This window comes from Camellia sinensis, chromosome 8 (assembly GCF_055761805.1).
Source record: "Camellia sinensis isolate YWXY chromosome 8, ASM5576180v1, whole genome shotgun sequence".
Taxonomy (NCBI): domain Eukaryota; kingdom Viridiplantae; phylum Streptophyta; class Magnoliopsida; order Ericales; family Theaceae; genus Camellia; species Camellia sinensis.
In genome coordinates this window covers 21,715,170-21,734,882 of record NC_138968.1, presented here as the reverse complement: position 1 = coordinate 21,734,882, position 19,713 = coordinate 21,715,170, and positions in this window count along the sequence as shown.

Below are 19,713 nucleotides of genomic sequence, written 5' to 3'. Positions count from 1 at the left end.
TCCTAAGAATTTATGGAGATTCATTTGGTCCTTAAATGTCCCTCCAAAAATCCATCATTTCTAGTGGAGAGTGTGTAAGAATGTGCTGGCTACAAAGGAAAATCTGCTCAAATGAAAATACCCTATGTCAGGTCTTTCCCTTATTTGTCACAAGAACGTAGAATATGTAGAGCATATGTTATTCAAGTGTGATTAGGTTCGAACGGTGTGGTTTGGGAGTAAGTTTGGTTATCGAGTTTCTATGTCAGCGACACTATCAATTTTGAAGTGGTCTTGTGAGATGATGGAATATTTCAATGAAAACAAGGAGTGCAATTTTTTTTTTCAGCTTAATTGCCTGGATTGGTTTGTTTGTTTGGAAAGGACACAATGAGTTTTTTTTTCTCTCAGAAACCAGTTAATCCAATCTCGACGTTGTATCGAGCAGGAATGGCTAAAAAGGAATTCGATTTGAGTGCCAACTCGAATGGGGCAAGTCAATGTCACAGCTCAAGATGTAACCATCAAAGGGAAGATAAATGGCAACCTCAAAAGTTTAAGATAAATTGTGATGTGGCTATTCAAAAGGGCTCTAATCTTGAAGAATTCTAATCTTGCTTCAATTGTAGTAATTCTTCAAGATTCGAAAGGGAGGCCATTGGATGGTTTGGTAAAAAAGATTGTGTGTTCTTCTTCTTTCCAAGGTAAGGCCTTCGCTTGTTGGTTAGCTTTTCAATTAGCTCTAGTTTGCAACCTTTCGGAGGTGGAAAATTGAAGGAGACAACAAGTCTGTTATTCATCTGAGTGTATCTGAAACTGATCCTCCATGGGACTGTGGCGCTATCATTTTTTATATCAAACAGCTAGTTGTGCATTTGAACTTTTCTTGGAGTCCTATAGCAACAAACAAAGCAGTTCATTTTATTTTGTTTGGTTGTGTTTCCTGTTTGTTTTCATCTATTCAAAAAACAAAAAAAAATTAAAAATTAAAAAAAAGGAAAAAAAGGATTGAACTAACGAGAGATCAACAACGTATAAATGTATAATGAAACAAATTTCATTGTTATCATCCAATTTTTTTTTCCTTAAAAAAAACTAAAAATTAGTTTGATAAAAATAAAAACAAACGCTTATAATTTTCATATGATTTTATCTTTTAGCGGTAAAAATAATTTTTGAATTTTTAAGTAAAAATATGATATTTATTTTTGTCAAACTAATTTATATTTTTTTTCTTCATAAAATAAATTTAAAAAATCAAACCTGACAAAATGTATATCATTTTAAATTTATATATATTTTATAGGCAGTGTGTTTGTGAATCATTTTACTAACAAAAAGATAATTAATTAACTTTTTAGTTTCCAAATTTGCAATTGTATCATTTTGATTTTCAATATTTAATGTGGGTCAATTTAATTTTCAATATATAAAAAGTGTTACCATTTGGTCTTATAATGTAGATACACTTAAAGTCAAGAGTGTATGTCAAAATTCAATTAAAAGAAAAAAAATGATATACAAATTCACTTTCTAAACCCATTTTTTAGACCTATTTTCTAAACCCAATAATATGTAAGTGACATGATTTATTAATGATTAGAGAGGATATGAGCGAGAGTGTTATTCTAAATAGCTTAATTGATTAACATATCATTGGACTTAAAAATTGGATCTAATGTTTTGATTTGTATTGTAATGCCATTAATAAAAGAACTATATGTAACGCCCTCAAAATAAACCCATTATATATATATATCATTGACATGCAATATTTAAAGAAAACAATTCATTAATTCATTCATCAGAGTATTACTAAATCAAAGCGTTACATGTAACATCAAATTAAATGCCCTACGGGCTAACATCTTTCCAAGCCAACACTTGGACACAGAATATGAGTTCTAACTCAAATACAAGTAAAGCCCTAGGCTTGAATGTTTATATGTAATATCAAATAAATAAATAACAACTAAACTAAACAGAGTCTTCAACTCCAATTCCTTCCAAGCTAAGTCCTTGGAGGTAGCTTATCACCTGAACCTGAAAATGATGTTCCCATAAAGGGTGAGCCACAGCCTAGTAGAAAAATACTAAACCAAATATAAGCATTGAATAAAGCTATAGCATTCAATAGATGGTTAACCAAGATAATCAACTATAACTTAATACCGTCTCATGACACTAATGTTTATGGCATGTTTCAATTCCCATTATTTTCAATATGGCTCAGAACCTGGCCAAACTTACAACAGTGAACTATATAACATATTCACATTACTTCCAATATCAACAACACAAATGAGACTCAGGCTCATATCAAAACACTTCATACTTCTCATTTGATACACATTTTAGTGCTGTATCAATAACATGTAAAAACACTTCAATATAATAAGCACACATAATAGTAATGCTAATGGAGTCCATCCCCTATCTCCTCCCAAACAATATGCATATGCAATGCTCAATCAATACATGTAATTTATGTATTAATTCAATAGTCTAACTTTATGACTTAAACAAATTGATTAGTTTCAATTTTCCCTAATCCACATGCAATGTCTACAACAAACACGACTATCCTCCACCGATAGCCCAAAACAGTTATTTCTAGACTGGAAATAAATATATCAACAATTCAATAGGCGAGTGATTTTAATTATCCAACTACACCATTTAATCAATGAATTCCTCAATTTCATGCATTTAACCAATTTCCTCAATTTCCTTAAATTAATTATACAAATTAATTTATTAATACAACTAGGGTTTTTTCCCAAAATTATCAAAGTATCCCCAACATATCAAAATACCACAACTTAGAACAAAACTTATAAGATAGAGTAGGAAATCCCTACCTTAAAGAGAAGAACTCAAATGGAGAAGATGACGAAAGTCGAAAGTGCCCCAAACCCTCTCTTTTTTAGATTAAAAGAAAGCTCTCGCGAAGCTCTACCTTTCTTCCAAAGGCACTAGGGTAGAAGACCACAAGGAATAGATCAAATCTTAGAGAGAAGGTGAGAGTAGAGAGAGAAACTCTCAAGTGGCGGTTTTTAAAGAGTTAGGGAAAAGAAGTAGGTCAAAAAGTGATCCAAAAAGTGAAATCACGGACTAATGTAGTCGATTCCCCGCTCGAGTGTGGAAAACCCCGCTCGAGCGTGCCCGCTCGAGCGTCAGACACAGACTCACGCTCGAGCGTGAAAAGAAACGCTCGAGCGTCGATTACACACTTCCAGAAGTTTTGCAGGCGATAGTATCCGCTCGAGCGTCAAACTCTCCGCTCCAGCGGAGGAACAAAATCAAGGGATCACACTCGAGCGAAACAGAACTACCGCTGGAGCGGACGAACTGCAGAGCAAAGTACTGAGAGATGGAAAATCACGCTCGAGCGTCAAAACTCCCGCTCGAGCGGAGAAGCAACAACGAAGATCCCGCTCGAGCGTTAAAACTTCCGCTCGAGCGTGAAGGACAAAATCTGGACATCACCTTTTGGTTTCAAAGTGCAACCCACCTGTTTCAAACCTGCCCATCACAACCCAAGATTCAAATACAAAGAGGAAAGACTAGAATTGATAATGATACAAAAACAAGTCCACGGAACCAAGTCCAGAATACAATATACAAAGGAAGGAAAAACCGGGATCGCTATACTATACTTCTAGTTTTTCAATCCATGTCATTTTAATTTTTAATGTTTAAATATTGTGTCAATTTAATTATCAATATAAAAAAACAATGTTTAAATATTAGGGATCCAAATGATAGATCACATGCTTTGAAATCTAAAATTGTCATTTTTTAATTTAATTTTTACATTTAGTACTGACTTAAAGAGCGTCAAAAAGTAAGGTTGAGGGATCAAACAGAAATACAATTCTGCACATTACTAAGTTGACACAAATGTCATATTTTAGGACTTAAAAAAAGTAATTAACCCAAAAAAAAGGTAAATCACACTCACCTCCTTGAAATTCAGGAAAAAAATATAGTTGTAATATAATTGTATTGATTTCTTTTTAATAATATAATTGTAATATAATTATATTGATTCTTTTTAATAATATTAAAAGTGACTGAAAAATATAGATGGTGTGTAGATAATGAAAAAAAAATAAAGACAAATATAAATTTTAGTAGAAACAAAAAATAACAACTTTTTTTTCCTTTACAGAACTAACAAGTTATTGGTAAAAAACGACCTAATATGTAAATTTTAAAAAATATCAATATAATTATGTCAAAAAAAGAATTAAATATATTCTTTCTAAGGATTAACCTTCCCTATCGTCCATAATCTGAACAGAAAGGTATTTTGTGAGACCCACCATGGATCTCATTTTTTGATGTGAGTATAATTTACTAAAAATAATAGGGCGAATTATATTAACAGTTCATGTAATTTGAGGCTTAATTTGATCTATAACTTTTCAATTATGATATATTGGACTGTGAATTTTGAATATTGTTCTAAATAAGGACAATCGAAGATATTTCCTTTGCAAATGGTCTATTTTAAGAGCAAAGTTGTCATACAACTTATTTTGTGTTGGTTAACTTGTATGTGGTTTGAAATGTAATGGCATTTTTTTTAATAAATAATATTGAAATTTTCTTGGTTGTAAAGTTCTACTAACAGTTGACCCGTGAAATGCATGTGCTATTTTTTTAAAACAGATGTTGGATAGTACAATGTGTGTTATAAAAGAACAATTTAATTTTAATTAAAAATTAAAATTAAAGTATGATTTTAATTATTTATTTTGATAATATTGGCACTATCATTCTATAAATAGTTACTTAAAAACTTATATTTATCAATTTTAGTTAAATTATTTGTGTATTTTGATAATTTTTGTTCTATTGTATTATAAAAGTGCAATTATCATATAATAATTTTGTATGATATATATTAAATTATAAAATAGTAAAATAAATACTCATTTTGATATTAAAAATAATAGTTAAATTAAAAGAAGAATTAGTAACATAAAATTAAAAGTAATTCTAACTTTTATATTCATTTAGAAAATAAAAATATATAAAAATAGAAATTATATAAAATTTATATAAAAAAAAATTAAATGTAAATATGTTGTAGTTGAATTATCATATAATCATTTTATATGATATATATATATATATATATATATAATAGGGCAAATAACACTAATAGTCCCTATAGTTTGGGCCTCGTGTCACTTTAGTTCTTGACTTTTCAGTTGTGATACATTTGACCCTGAATTTTGAATCTTGTTTCAAATAAGGATAATTGAACATACCATTGCTTAATTTCAAGGGCAAAATCGTCAATTTGATAAAATATAAACTAATTTGACAAAAATAAATGTCAAAAAAATATTTTAAAATTTTTAAAAATTATTTCTACCCACCAAGGATAAAATTATGTAAATTGATAAAAATTAATAAAAATTACATGATTAATTTTTTAAAATTAATTTTACATGATCATCATCCAAATATATAATAAAAATTAATTTGGTAAAAATAAATAAATGTCTAAACGATTTATCAATTTTATATAATTTTATCTTTAGCAGGTAGAAATAATTTTTAAAAATTCAAAAATAAATTTTTGAAATTTATTTTTGTCAAATTAATTTATATTTTATCAAATTGACGAATTTGCCCTTGAAAAATCTAGTAGTATTTTCAATTGTCCTTATTTGGAATAAAATTCAAAATTCAGGATCAAATGTGTCACAACTAAAAAGTTAGAGACCAAAGTGACACAAACCCAAATTATAAGGACCGTTAGTGTAATTCACCCATTATAAGATTATAAAATAAACACTCTTAATTAAATTAAAATATCGGCTATATAAAAAAAAAATAAACGACTACTAATCAAGAAATAATTACATAACAACATCTAAACCTAAAAAGAAAAAATAATGAAAACATCCAAACGATAGTTACATCTCAGTATGTGAAGTGATTAATCATATATAATATGATATCAGAATATAAAAGACTCACTGTTTAAAAATTGAAAAAATAACTTAAGCAGTAAATCCAAATCTTAGAGGTTCCTTAAGAATATCATTATTGTGTAGGTTTTTCTCCCTGTGAGTTGTGATTTTATAAAATAATGTAGAAAAAAAATATAATTTCATATATAGAACCATTATAAAATTTAAACGGCAAATCTATAATCTATACAAGGAAAAGAGAGTTTCTAACCCACAAACCTTGTGGGAGCTCCAAGTTCTCATTCTCAATCTAAATTTCATAATTTTTTGATTTTTAAAAATTAAAAAAAAATTCTATTGGCTAGCTTTTATTCAAGCAAAAATAAATAAATAAATAAAAATTAATATCCCCGTGACTTATAACTTTCAAATGAAAAGTATATCAAAACTAAAAAAAATAAAAAGTATACTAATCCATTTCAAAATTTAAATTTGAGGGTCACTAAATATGGAAAGTAATCTATTAATTTAAATTTAAAATTGACACAATATAAATTTAAAATTATAATGATCTATCCCATGATTTATAAGTTTTAAATACAAATTTAAAATTATTATAATTAATTCATAATTTTTGTATTTAGGAGCAATGTGAGTGACATTGAAATTGTTTATATATTTTACAAAAGAGTGTTTTTAAAAAGAGATATTATAAAGATTTTTAAAACCTCATACAAAATCTATGTACTATTATAATTGGAAAACGTTGTTGTGCCTGTTTGGCAGAAATTATTTACAGCTTATTTCAGCTTTCAGCTTAATTTAAGCTATTTTGATGTGTTTGGTTTAACTTATAGCTTATAGCTTATAGCTTTGTGGAAGTCAGAAATCAGCTTATTCTTTGAGTGGGGCAGGAGATGCTTTAAGAATAAGCTGGAAATCAGCTTAAGCTGAAAGTTATAAGCTATAAGCTGTTTAGGCATAAGCTATAAGCACTTTCCCACAGCTCTACCAAACAGGGCTGTTATCCATTAAAGCTTAAAGTAGCAATTCATTTTTATTTTTTTTATTTTGTTTAATTTTTTTTTAATATGTATCACAATAAAATTGGTTTATAAATTAATTTTATATTCTTAAAATAAAATTTTTAATTTAGATTCTTCCTTAAATTATGTTACCAGGATAAGATCAATATTCATTCCTTAATTTATGTATCTTTTATTAAATTATAAAATAATTTTTAATTTTTTTTAAAAATTATGTTACTACAATTAGAATGAGATCAATATTCACATATGTCGTAATGATGTGTCATAATATTATTGGTCTAAACATAATATGTTATTAAATACGCGTATTCAAATTACTAATCATTATTAAAAGTTTATATTTTTATTTTTTGTTTTAAATTTTATAAATAAAAAAATTATGTCATTCTAAACTACAAGGACTTAAACAATAATTTTTTTTAATACAAACATTTTTTTTTAACAAAATACAAAAAAATTAAGAAAATGAATCACTGTGTTTGTTTCCAGTTTTCAGAATTCACTTTTCAGAAAATTCAACTTTTTCGTTTTTTGTATTTTTTTTTTTTGTTTTCATTGAATTTTTTAAATATTTTATGCAATTTTTTTAATTTTTAGACACACCTAACATAAATACACATAGAAAGTATAATATTTGTGAATTTTTTTTTTTAAAAAAAACTTACTAAATGCCAAAAATACAAAAAAAAGAAAAAGAAAAAGAAAATTCAATAAGTACAGTTTTCATATTTTTGTATATTTATTAAATTTTTAAAATATTTTTTCACAAATAATTTACTATTTAGATACATCTAAGTAAGGCACATCTAAAAAAGTAAAAAAAATAGTTAAAATTTTTAAAATATTCACTAAAAACAAAAAAACACAAAAAATAAAAAAACTTAATTTTCAAAAAACTGGAAAAAAAAAAAGAAAAAAAAAACCAAACACACTGAATGACTTTTTCAAACATAATGGATTCTATTAATTTTTGTTTATCTCAATTGCCAATTAAACAAATTAAAATAAAAAAAAATTAATTTTTTTGGCTTAAATAGTTAAAAAGTGACTTTTGTTAAAAGTGATAGTTGGTGAAATTTATTTATTTTATATAATAAAAAAAAATGAGAATTACATGTGATAATTTATTATTTCAACAATGCTACAAATCTACACTTTCATCCACAATGATATAACAATGGAGTTGGGCCCCATATCATTGAGTGTACAGCAAATCAAGAGCTAACATATATAATATCACATCATTGTAAATACAATTGTGAGTGTTTTTTTTGTAAGTCTCAAACATTTTTCTTATTATTCATCTAAACTTTTTTAACACTTGAGAAACACGGTAGTTCCTGTTAATTTTATTTATTTATTTTTTGATTCTCAGTTGCCTATTAAACAAATTAAAATTAATAAAAAAAATTGGCTCAAATTACTAAAAGTGAGTTTTGCTAAAATAAATAGAAATAAATGCTATTTGTTTTTAATAAAAGTGATGGTTTGTGAAATATCATTTTTTATTTTAAAAAATAGAGTTATAGGTGATAATTTATTAGTCATCTATAATTATTTTCAGATCAAATAAGAATACCATTCCAAATTTTTTTTTATCTTTTTTATTTGTTTATTTTTATACAGATACTTTTATTTTGTAGAAATTTAATTTTATTATATTTAAATATTTTATTATAATTTTTTAAAAATTATTTTTAGATTATTCTATGCCATTATAAAATATAATTTTTTTAATATCGACTTATTCGATGATCTTTTTTAAGAGGTATATTTGCTTTTGTTCATTAATATTATTTATTATTAAAAAAAAATTAGCAAATAATTTTATATATTTATATATAATTTTGTTTTGATTATTCAAGTTATTTGGTGTCTCTGTCCAAATCTATTTAAATTTATTCGAATTTTTTAATTTTACATAGGTTCTTATTGAATTAAAAATTATGTTGCACAATCTTTAAAAATTTATAGATTTGACTTGAGTTGGTTAGGTTCAACTCGTCCAAATTTACAACTTTAACAAGAGAGTTGAAAGTTACATAATTAAATTTGTGAGAAATTAAAAATTATATAAATTGTGATAACATTGTAAAACTTAAATTGTAAGTTTGAATATATATATTTTTTATTTTTATAATTTACATACAAAAATCTAACTATTTATATTATTTCATATAAATATATTTTATTATTTTTTTCACATTCCATGCATGACACAAATTTTCACTAGTACAGAATAATATAAAATTAGTATTTAATATAAAATTATGCACGAGAAAATAAGAAGAAAAAAAAAAACAATTTTGTATTAAGAAAAATTCTAATACTATTGAAAGAATTAATGAGAAAAATATGAAACGTAAAATTGGTATTGAATTTATGAATTATTTCAATTTATCATGAAAAATATAAAGAAAAGAAACATTTGTTAAATAATCTATATAAATTTAAATTTGTGTAGAACTTTATAAATTATTAAGAAAATAGAGGCCGATAATTATTATAACTTGTCAAACACTACTTTTAATCGAGGAGGACTAGAATGGGCGCCAAAAGAATATTGGAAAAGAGTCGGTTGAATTATGATGAGAGAACCAACCATCCCTTGACGGTTTAACATCAGCCGGAAAAAAAGCTGTCTCGTCGGGACTGTTATTAAAGACATGGGCAAATTATATATACTTTCTTCGAGATTTAACTAAATTATACATGTTCTTGAGATTTGAAAAATTACAGATATTCTTTTAAGATTTGTATTTTCATAACAAATTACTCCTGAGATTTATATTTTCATAACAAATTATCCCATAATTTGTTATGAAAATATAACTTTCAGGGGAGTATCTGTAATTTCTCAAACCTCAAGAGATATCTATAATTTAATTAAATCTCGAGGGGAGTATATGTAATTTGCCTTAAAGACATCAATGAGCTGTGATCTCCATAAGTACTACATAAATTGTGGATATAGCGAGAAATTGGATGATAGACGGAATGTAGATGGATACTATGGCACATAATCTCCCAATCCAACTTAGAAGCAAAACTTATCAACATCTTATCAAGCCATCTGATAACATCGTGAGCAAGAAATCCTTGCTTTTGATTAGATTAGCCAGTGCCTTTCCAAGTTGTTGCTTCAGGGGATGAATCCCCAGCAATTTTTTGGTCTGGCAATAAATAACAACACAATACAACTTAAAAGAGAATCAGTTATACTACAAAAAGAAAAATTAGTTAAATGACAAATAAATTCTTTACGAACAGTGAAAGACTGGACTGTAGCCCAATGGTCTACTAGTTACACCTTAGGGTGTAGTGAGTGAGAGGTCAAGAATTCGAGTTGATGAAGAATAAATGGCCCTTCAGTTGTAATCTGACTATACTAACATACTAACGCTACCTCAGAATAAATAAATAAATAAATACACCACTAAAATTTCATTTTACACAAATCGTAAGTGCATATTCTACTGCCTGTCAAATGAAAACTATACACTAAACCTGAAAACCTTTAAAAACAAGAATTTGGAGAATTTGTGAATCATATTGTATTATAAAATTGTAATTATCGTATAATAATTTTGTATGATATATATTAAAGTATAAAATAGTAAAATAAGTATTTATTTTGATATTAAAAATAATAATTAAATTAGAAGAATAATTAGTAACATAAAATTAAAAGTAATTCTAACTATTTAATTTTCTTTTATATTCATTTGGGGGGAAAAATTGTAGAAATAGAAATTATATAAAATTTACTACAACAATAAATATAAATATGTTTAGTTGGATTGAGAGGGAGATTTATGATTTGGATTGGGCCGTGGTAAGGGCTGGACAAATTGTGGGCCGAACACATTTGGGCCCTGGCAACCTTGGCCCATCCAGAAAGGATTTTCGCTCGGTAATGGCACAGTTGCTGTGAAACCGAGCTACTTGCTCGGTAATGGCATAGTTGCTCGGTAATGGCATAGTTGCGTAATTGATGTCGTACTAGCGGTCAAGTGAGGTTCGGCCGAGATGTCCGCTGCCTCACTGGGTTCCACGGTTCATGCGTTAGCTCGGCAAGAAGGCCGACGGCTAACCAGCATGACTTGTCCCGAGCTCGGCTAAGCCGGAATGCAACCGAGCTCGGTCGTCATTGAGCTTGGCGAGCGGAGCGCTCTGGCTAGCTGCGCAGCACGGCCGTTGACAACCGAGATGCTGCAGCCCAGCTGCCGAGCTCCCAGTGGTGTGGGCTGGCAGTTAGGTGATGTTCAGCTAGATTTGTGCTGATAGATGGGATAGCAGCACCACGTGTCGAGAGACTAATGGGAGTAGATTTGGGACGCAAAAGGTATATTAGCGAGTCTGCGCCCCACACGCTGAGGCAGATGAACATTTGGTGAGATTTACACTAAACACTCAACTCTTTCCTCTCTCTCTATCCCTGTGTGTGTGTGCTGACTTGATCGTTGGAGGGGTTTTTCGACTACACACCGTCGGGTAGCTTACCGCTGTTGTGCTCGCAGGTCGATCGGACAAACAGGAGCTTGGAAGAAAGGAGTACGGGCTTGCCTGAATATCTGCTCCCCGTACAATTGGCGCCGTCTGTGGGAACTTGACAGACAAAACCTTGTCTTCCAGGCTCATCTGATCGCCGTCCATGGCGAACAACGACGAGATTCCGTTGTCTGCCATCGACGGAGTTACCTCGGAGTCAGGCAGACGGAGAGAAGGACATCCCGCCATCCTACCTATGGCGGACCTAGAGACTTCTCTAGGAGGACATTCAAGAGACGCGCGAGATAAGCGCGGAAGAAGTTTTGGTCATTCACGGAGTCCAGACGGTCACCGGCAGCGGAGAGAATCGCATGCCAGACGACTGGAACACAAGCTAAGGGACCAAGACGACGTCATCCGGCGAATGGCGGTGGAGATGGAGGATCTTAAGAGGCATGTCAAAGGGAAGGGTGTAGCTAGAGTGGGAGACCACAGTGAGCGCACCCAACCCTGCCATTCAGGCAGTCAGAGCCAGCAGCGTACTCCGTCCATCTCGATCACCAGAAGTTATAAGGTTGGAGATTCTGACGCGCACGTAGAGAAGTCCAATGCGCAAGACAGCACCTATCAACCCTCACGTCCGGCGACGACGTCGAGGTATTCGTATTTCGCTCTTCAGAGGATTTGCAGGTGGTCTTAAAGAAACGGGCTTGCCGGCGGGAGGCTTAGAGGGTGCCGGCGTTCCAGCGGCTATCCTATGGAGTTCACGCCAGTGAAGAGGTCGGAATGCCTCCACCCCGCCTAGCTGCGCCTCTCCTTTTAGACACAGACTTGATGAGGCTGAGCGCCACTCCTTTCTCCCTGGAGATAGAAACAACACCGCTTCCGACGGGCTTCCACCAGCCAAAGTTCACGCTCTACGACAGAAAAACCGATTCATATATGCATGTAAGCCACTTCCAACTGGTCATGGCCGAACATAGGCGAAATGACGCCCTTATGTGCCTTATCTTCTCGTCAAGCTTGGGTGAGCTGGGCTTGAAATGGTTTGAGAGGCTGCCGGAGGGGCACATAGAAAGGTGGCATCAGTTGGCGGAAGCCTTTGTGACGCGCTTCAAAACCAACACTAAGACGCCGAAGGAAGTTGACCACCTTCTCAGTGTCAAGATGGAGCCGAGCAACATGCTCAAGGCATACAACTCCAGATACTGGGAAACCTCCAACGAGATCTTGGATTGTCCGGTTAACCTTGCAATCACGCAGTACAAGCGTGGTCTCCCGGTAGGACATAGACTGCGGGACTCGCTTACGATGCACCAACCGACATCCATGGGCTATCTAATGCAGCGCATCAATAAGCACATCCGAGTAAAAAATGATGCAGCAGCATCTACCGCGAAGGCAACACCGGTAGCAACAGACAAGAGGTCAGCTGGCAAGGTGCACACGGTCGGACAGGAGACCAACCGTTCAAATGATCGCGCTGAGGAATCTGACTGAGGTTCAAATCGTCGAAACCGGGGTAGGGGTCGACGGAATGACCGAGATGAATACCCCCGCGACGACGTAGCTGATGCAAACAGAAGGTTGAAAGCTAGGACAGGCATCACCACGATCTTTAAGATTCCAATTTATCACATACTTAGTGAAATCCGTGACGAGGATTATTTCCGGTTTCCTACTAAGTTGGGTGACGGACAGAAAGGTTTCAATCCGCGGTACCGTTGCACATTTCACCGGGAGCGCGGCCACCGGACAAAGGACTGTTTGCCTTTGAGGCAACACTTAGAAGAGCTAGTCGCAGCCAGACACTTGGACCTTTACATTGATGGGGGTGTTAAAGCCGCGCATCCTGCTCCGGTTGATCCGCGTGGACCGGATGACTTGGAGGCACCCCCTCAGGGCATTGTTAATGTTATCCACGACATTGTGGAACCGGCGCGTGTATATGAACTCCGAGGTATGATCAAGAAAGCAGAGCACATGAGGGAAGTTTTGTCGATCTAGCCCGCGATCAAAATGGGCAAGACCGAAGAAAAAGACATGATCAGTTTCTCTACAAGGGACCTAGAGCGCATTCAGACGCCGCACAACGATGCCTTAGTGGTCACACTCCGCGTCAAAGAATTTGATGTCAAACGCATCTTGATCAATCAGGGAAGCTCGGTTGAGATCATGTATTACGACGCATTCAAATAGCTCAAGCTCCGGGATACAGACTTGACTCCGGTAACATCGCCACAGGTTGGTTTCAACTCACAACCTGAGTCGCCTTTGGGAAAAATTATCCTACCGGTCAAAGCGGGATCCGTGGTCAAGCAAGTGGAGTTTTGGGTGTTGCAGGTGCCATCTACTTATAACCTGATCCTTGGAAAGGGATGGCTTCACGCTATGCAAGCCGTAACGTCGACCTTCCATCAGGTGATGAGATTCCCCTCGGCTATGGGGGCAATTGAGGAGATTTGGGGCGATCAAGTCATGTCGAAGCAATGCTTCGTGGCAGTCAACGGGAGCCGAGCTGCTAAAGGCTTCATCCAAATGATAAAGGGATCGGAAGACCGAGAAGTCCTTGACGATGTGGGCACTAGGGCCGAGGCCAAAGCCGTCAAAGAATTGGTCGAAGTGAGAATTGATACAGAGAGTTCGGATAGGTTCTTCTTGCTCGGCTCAAGCCTTACCGCACAAGAAAGGACAGAGATGGTTGAGTTTTTGATGGCCAACATCGAGGTCTTCGCATGGTCGCCTTATGACATGCCCGGCCTCGATCTAAGTTTTATTTGCCATCACCTAAACGTCTTTCCCGGAGCCAAGCCGATCATTCAGCGAACAAGGAGATCGGCGCTGCATCACGCCGAGGTAGTTGCAGAGGAAGTGAAGAACTTGCTTGAGGCACGAGCTATTCAGGAAGTTCACTACCCTAGGTGGATTTTAAACACAGTTGTTGTACCAAAGAAGAACGGGAAGTGGCGAGTTTGTGTCGACTATAAGACTGTCAACCGAGCTTGCCCTAAAGACAGCTTTCCACTGCCCAGAATAGACCAGCTCGTGGACTTAACGGCTGGACATAACAGGCTTAGTTTCTCGGATGCCTACCACAGTTATCATCAGATTGCCATGCATGGCCCCGATCGCGAGATCACCTCCTTCATTACACCGAGGGGACTCTTCTGCTACCGAGTCATGCCTTTTGGTTTAAAGAACGCCCGGGCAACTTTCCAAAGGATGGTGACCAAGATGTTCGCTCCTCTGCGAGGTCGGACAATGGATGCTTATATTGATGATATGGTGGTTAAGAACCGGCATCAAGCAGACCACTTGTCCGACTTGGCCGAGATGTTCGCCATTCTAAAACAACAGAAGCTACGTTTGAATGCGTCCAAATGTGCCTTTGGCGTGGGATCCGAAAAATTCTTGGGCTTCCTAGTCACAAACTGAGGCATCGAGGCAAACCCTGCACAAATTCGAGCCGTACAAGAGTTAAACAGCCTAGCTCAGCTAAGGACGTGCAACATCTGGCCAGCATGGCCGCCGCGCTTAACCGATTCATAAGTCGGTCATCAGATCGCTGCCGCCCTTTCTTTCAAGCTTTGAAATCAAAGTTCTCTTGGGATGAAGAGTGTGACTGGGCTTTGGCCGCGCTCAAGGAGTATCTGTCTTCAGTGCCACTGTTGGTCACACCGAAGCCCGGCGAAGAGCTCTACCTTTATCTGGCCATTTCACAGCATGCGGTCAGTGCGGTGCTTGTCTGGTCGGAAGGAATCAGGCATCTCCCTATCTTCTACGTCAGCAAAACCTTGCTACCAGTAGAGTCGAGATACTTACCGCTGGAAAAACTTGTATTGGCATTGATGATGGCCTCCAGGAAATTGGCGCACTACTTCCATGCCCATACAATCATCGTTTTGACCGAGTTCTCCCTCAAAGCTTTGTTCGAACAGGCGGACTTCTCCGGTCGAATCCTCAAGTGGGCGATTGAATTGGGACAATTCGACGTCAAATCCCAGCCACGAACTGCCATAAAAGCTCAGACATTGGCCGACTTCGTTGCTGAATTCTCACCTGGAACTCATCTGATATTCCCGGTGGATATTGCCGCGACAGATGAGGAGGTGAATGCAGGCCAAACCGCAATAACACAGCTAGGCGATGACGGCGACGCGGAACTTGCGCGCCCCACCGAAGAACCTTCGGTTAGTACAATACCACAGCCCGGCGATACGATGACGGAGTTGGGTATCGCCGACCAACCTGCTCTGTCCGGTAGCGCATCACCAAGGGGGAAAAAAGCGGAACCGCTCAGCACAGAGCCTGCAGCTGGCATAATACGGCAACCCGGCAATTCGCCTATGGACTTAGGCATTACGGATCAACATGCTGAGTCCATAGCCGAATCACCGAGGGGGGCTGAAGTGGAACCGCTCATTGAAGTCGAACAGCCGAACAATTATGATCCCATCAACCTTCAAGCCTGTCAGGACCCCTCAGACTGTTGGAAGCTCTTTGTTGGCGAAATGTGGAAACTTTTTGTTGATGGAGCCTCGAACCATCACGGTGCCAGGCTAGGTATAGTTCTGATTTCGCCAGACGGGCTGACTATCGAACATTCTATCACCCTCGGATTCCTTGCCTCAAACAACGAGGCTGAGTACGAAGCGCTTTTGGCCGGGCTCAAGAGTGCGCTTCAGATGCACGCATCCGAGCTAATGGTTTACAGTGATTCTCAACTTGTGGTTAACCAAGTTTCTGGGATTTACGAAGCAAATGATGACAAAATGATGAAGTACTAGGCTCTGGTCAAAGACCACATCAAGCGATTCCAAGCAATAAGGGTCCAACAAATTGGCCGAGAAGAAAACGGCCGAGCAGATGAATTGGCCGGCCTTGCTTCCATGGTCGATAGCACATCTCCCAACCCTCTCCTGATTGAATTCCTTCCGCGGCCTAGCATTGAGGAAACCGGGCAGATAGAAGTACTCTGCGCCGAGCTAGGTCCTTCATGGATGGACCCTATTATCCTCTTTCTCAGAGACCGGACCCTTCCAGCCGAGAAGAAGGAAGCACATAAAGTCCAGGTGAAGTCAGAGTGGTTTTGGCTCTCTCCGTCAGGCGCTTTATACAAGAAGTCTTTTACCGGCCCTTATCTAAAGTGTGTGCACCCGAGCAGCGTGGACGCCTTCCTGTACGAAATTCACAAAGGCATCTGTGGCAGTCATATAGGGGGAGATCTTTGGCCTACCGAGCTATTTCGCATGGCTACTGGTGGCCGTGCATGCAAGTTGACGCGTAGAAGTATGTTCGCAAGTGTGAGAATTGCTAGAAGTTTGCCTACCAAATTCACCAACCGGCCAGAGAACTTCTTCCCCTCACCAGTCCTTGGCCCTTTGCGATGTGCGAGCTCGATATAGTAGGGCCACTCCCAACTGCACCAGGCAACCGGAAGTTCTTCATCGCGCCCACAGACTACTTCACCAAATGGGTTGAAGCAAAGCCTTTGGCAACAATAAAGGAGAAAGACGTCAAGCGGTTTGTCTGGAAGAGTGTGATAACGCGGTTTGGCGTCCCAAAAATTTTGATCTCTGATAACGGCACCCAATTTGACGGTCGCCTATTCAGAGGATTTTGTGAAGACTTGAAGATTGAATTCTACAACTCTACCCCGGCTTACCCACAGTCTAATGGTCAAGCCGAAGCATCAAATAAGACCATCCTTGATGGGTCGAAGAAAAGGCTTGAGAAAGCCAAGGAAAAATGGGCTGAGGAACTCCCCAACGTCCTTTGGGCATACCGAACAACCCCGCGGCGATCTACCGGGGAAACACCTTTTGCTTTGGCATATGGCATGGAGGCGGTCATATCTTTGGAAGTTGGAATGTCCACCCTCAGAAGTGAAAGTTTTGAACCCGAGCTGAACGCCGAAGCTATTGCCCTGGAATTAGACCTCGTGGAAGAACGCCGCAACAAGAGCTCTCAAGGAAATACAACAAAACGGTGCACCCCAGACCGTTCAAAGTAGGTGACTGGGTCTTGAGGAAGGTCATGGGCAATACCCTGGTGCCAGGGGAAGGCAAACTAGGGGCAAACTGGGAAGGACCCTACAAGATAATTGGTCTGGCGGGCAAGGGGGCATACCACTTGGAGGACCTGGAAGGCAGGGGAATACCCCGGCCATGGAATGCGGCCAACCTCAAACTGTACTATTTTTAGCTTTTGTTTTCTTTTTGTGCAAAGGAATTTTTTGCCTTACATTTCAGAATGTAATATTCTTTTTGTCAATATATAGAAGTGTCTCATCTTTGCCTTAGCATTCTGATTGTTGCTTTTCAATTTTGAGATTCTCAACCGAGATGTTTTATTCCGGTTGATTTTGAGATTAAAACTGAGATGATGTACTCTGGTTCAATGAGTTGATGTTTTGCTCAACTTTTAGATGCTCAACCGAGATGTTAACTCTGGTTGAATGAGTTGATGTTTTGCTTAACTTTTAACCGAGATGTTAACTGCGGTTGAATGAGTTGATGTTTTGCTCAACTTTTAGATGCTCAACTGAGATGTTAACTCCGGTTGAATGAGTTGATGTTTTGCTCAACTTTTAGATGCTCAACCGAGATGTTAACTCCGGTTGAATGAGTTGATGTTTTGCTCAACTCTGAGACTCTCAACCGAGATGTTAACTCCGATTGAATGAGTTGATGTTTTGCTCAAATTTGCGATTCAAAACTGAGATGTTTTACTCCGGTTAAAGTGGTTGATGATTTACTCAACTTTATGCTGGAAACTGTGATGTCTTTTCCGGTTAAATAAGTTAGATAAAGTGGTTAGTCTTGCCAAGGTATTTTGACAGCTGACGTTATCTAGCATGAAGAACGTGCAAACACTTGAAGAAAACAGAGCTTTTTCATTGATGTGAAAAGTAATTACAAGAGGAGGGGCGGATACCCCGATTACATGTGTAAACCAAAAAGGAAGAAAGAAGACAAAGAAAACTAAGCTAGGGGGGAAAGGTCAGTGAATTCGTCCTCGGCTGCCCCCAGGTTGACCGTTGGTGTTTGGTCTTGGACACCGGTCTCCGTTTGGCCGGGCTGAACTGTGTGATTTTCCCCCTCCGTATTTTCCTCGGTTTCCTCATCGCCTTCTTCCTCGGCCTCAGCCTGCAACACGGCGAAGACGTCGTTGGCGTAGGGCATGAGATAGCTCGGTAAGGAGGCAGCTGGAGGAGTGGCGAACACGTCGGTCCCCGGTCCTTGGCCGAGATGTTCACAAGCAGACTTCCACCCAGCCTTAAAGAAAATGTCTTGGATGGCGCGGACCTGCTTTGTGTAACTCTCCTCGGCCTCAAGGAAACTGGCGTTGTTTGCACCCTTCAAATCCTCTTCCCATGATTGTTTCAGCGCATCTAGCTCGGCCCGGAGCGCATCTCTCTCCTTCTCGGCAGAGCCAAGCTGGCCGAGCAACCGAGAGTTGTCGGAGTTTGCCATTTGCAATGAAGACTAGGCTCTCCCAAGCTCGACTTGGAGGCTTTAAACTTGGCTGGAAGAGTCAGTTGCCTTCTGTCGAAGCCGGTGAATGCGCTCCATGACCAAGTGCTACTTCTGGATGGCCTGCAAGAAGAGAGATTGATCAGAAAGAAAACCAAACAAACACTTGGTGAAATTTTGAGCACAAGTTTGAGATTCTTACCCTAGTCATGGATTTGACCGACGACTTCACCAACCGGGTGTCTGGAACATGGTCGCTGCCGACCACGTCGCTCGGTAGGAGAAGGGCCTTGGTGAGGTCAAAGGCGAGAAGATGCTCTTTGTCGCCCTTAACGGAAGCTGTTGCCGGGATCTCCTCGCTCCGGTGTTTGAGTTGGGGCCTCCATGCCGGTGTTGGGTCGACAGTGACGGCAGGCTGCTCGGTGTTAAGCTCGGTTACTAGCTCGGCAGAAGGGTCTGCACGAGGCCTTTTGCCAGCCTGGCGGGAATCATTGCTGGCTTGCCCGGCGGTGGGAAAAGCCAACGTAACCACGATCCCACTGGATTGACCGGCAGCTGGAGAGCGGGCTGGAATGCTCGGGATCTCGGATGATGTGGCAGTGAACAAGTTCTCAATGTGGCTCCTCTTGGCCATTTCTTCTGTTTTGGTTAAACGAATGAAGGGGACGTCTGGCAGTGTGGGATCTGGCGGCGGAGATAGAGCGCAGAGAAAGTCAGTGACTTTACTCCGGCGAGGAGCTGAATACCGGTATGTTGGACTGTAGCCGAGGAGCTCGTTACAATCCT